This window comes from Oratosquilla oratoria, chromosome 26, assembly GCF_046742065.1.
Source record: "Oratosquilla oratoria isolate Oo_2021 chromosome 26, ASM4674206v1, whole genome shotgun sequence".
Classification (NCBI taxonomy): Eukaryota; Metazoa; Arthropoda; class Malacostraca; order Stomatopoda; family Squillidae; genus Oratosquilla; species Oratosquilla oratoria.
This window is the reverse complement of record NC_134802.1, coordinates 45,108,044-45,110,543: the sequence shown is the minus strand read 5'-3', so window position 1 is coordinate 45,110,543 and position 2,500 is coordinate 45,108,044.

The window sequence follows — 2,500 nt, the reverse complement described above, 5'->3', positions numbered from 1 at the left end:
GGGTGTCTTTTTATACATAATTATTCAGGACAATAGTACAACAATATAACATACTAACACTTTATATACATTGATCATATACTATACACACGTGACACGCGTGTATGCGGTCACGGTCACAATTTGTCGAACTGAATAAAATCACCAGGCGATAGCTGAGGAATTAATGTATAAATTCTTGAATAAAAGCAGTGAAAGGGATGAAGGATGCGAAGTGTTTTATCTAATTAGATCTGAAAGCAAGTGTGTGTTGTTGGTCCACAGCGCTCTCAAGTTTACCAACAAATATTACTTTATTTTCAAACGTGAAACGCTCGTTTTGCTGCGAAAAGGTTTGAAGCGAAATAGCTTCTGGTCATAATCAATCTAGTTCATCCACTTTATTCTCCACTCCAGTCCACTTTTATCCACCTTACCCCCACTCTCATCCACTTTACCCCCACTCTTATCAACCTTACCCTCACTCTCATCCACCTTACCCCCATTCTCATCCACCTTACCCCCACTCTCATCCACCTTACCCCCACTCTCATCCACCTTACCCCCACTCTCATCCACCTTACCCCCACTCTTATCCACCTTACCTCCACTCTCATCCACCTTACCCCCATTCTCATCCACCTTACCCCCACTCTCATCCACCTTACCCCCACTCTCATCCACCTTACCCCCACTCTCATCCACCTTACCCCCACTCTCATCCACCTTACCCCCACTCTCATCCACCTTACCCCCACTCTCATCCACCTTACCCCCACTCTCATCCACCTTATCCCCACTCTCATCCACCTTACCCCCACTCTCATCCACCTTACCCCCACTCTCATCCACCTTACCCCCACTCTTATCCACCTTACCTCCACTCTCATCCACCTTACCCCCATTCTCATCCACCTTACCCCCACTCTCATCCACCTTACCCCCACTCTCATCCACCTTACCCCCACTCTCATCCACCTTACCCCCACTCTCATCCACCTCACCCCCACTCTTGTCCACCTCACCTCCACTCTTATCCACCTTACCCCACTCTCATCCACCTTACCCCACTCGCATCCACCTTACCCCTACTCTCATCCACCTTACCCCTACTCCCATCCACCTTACCCCTACTCTCATCCACCTTACCCCAACTCTCATCCACCTCACCCCCACTCTTGTCCACCTCACCCCCACTCTTATCCACTTTTGTCCACTTTACTTCTCACTCCCATACAATTTCATCCATTTTACTCCCCACTCTCATCCGCTTTCGTCCACTTTAATCTCTACTCCCATCCAATTTCATCTATTTTAACTCCCACTCCTCTCCACTTTCATCCACTTTACTCCCCGCTCTCGTCCACTTTACTCCCCTCTCTCGTCCACTTTACTCCCCGCTCTCGTCCACTTTACTCCCCTCTCTCGTCCACTTTACTCCCCTATCTCGTCCACTTTACTCCCTACTCTCGTCCACTTTACTCTCCACTCCCATCCACTTCCATTCATTTTACTCCCGTTTCCATCCACTTTCATCCACTTTACCCCCGCTTACATCCACTTTCATCCACTTTACTCCCGACTTTCATCCAGTTTACTCCACTCCCACTCACTTTACTCCCCACTCCCATCTAATTGCCTCCACTTGACCTCCACTCATCCACATTCACCCACTGCACTCCCCATTTTCATCCACTTTACTCCCCACTTCCGTAAACTTTCATCCATTTTACTCCCCACTCCCATCCAATTTCATCCACTTTACCCCCACTTTCATCCTCTTCACACTCCACTTTCATCCATTTTACTCTCCATTCCCATCCACTTTCATTCACTTTATTCACCACTCCCATCCACTTTCATCCTCTTTACTCCCCACTTCCATCTCTCTCTCTCTCTCTCTCTATCTCTCTCTCTGTCTCCCTCTGTCTCCTGTCTCTCTTTTTTCCTCTGTCTCTTTCTCCCTCCGTCTCTTTCTCTTTGTCTCTTTCCCTTTCTCTTTCTCCCTCTTTCTCTCGTTCTCTTTCTCTTTTTGTCTCTCTTTCTCTCTCTTTCTCTTTCTGTCTCTCTCTCTCTGTTTCTCTGTGTTTCTCTGTGTCTCTCCTCTCTGTCTCTCCTCTCTCCGTCTCTCCTCTCTCTCTGTCTCTCCTCTCTGTATCTCCGCTCTCTCCTCTCTGTATCTCCGCTCTCTCTCTGTCTCTCCTCTCTCTCTCTGTCTCTCCTCTCTCTGTCTCTCTCTCTCTCTGTCTCTCCTCTGTCTCTCTCTCTCTCTGTCTCTCCTCTCTCTCTCTCTCTCTCTCTCTCTCTCTCTCTCTCTCTGTCTCTCTGTCTCCCTCTGTGTCTGTCTCTTTCCCTCTGTCTCTCTCTCTCTCTATCTCTATCTCTGTCACTCTCTCTTTCTCTGTCTCTCTCTCTTTCCCTTTCTCTCTCTCTCTCTCTCTCTTTCTCTCTCTCTCTGTGTTTCTCTGTGTCTCTCTCTCTCTCTCTGTCTCTCTCTCTCTCTCTCCTCTCTCTCTGTCTC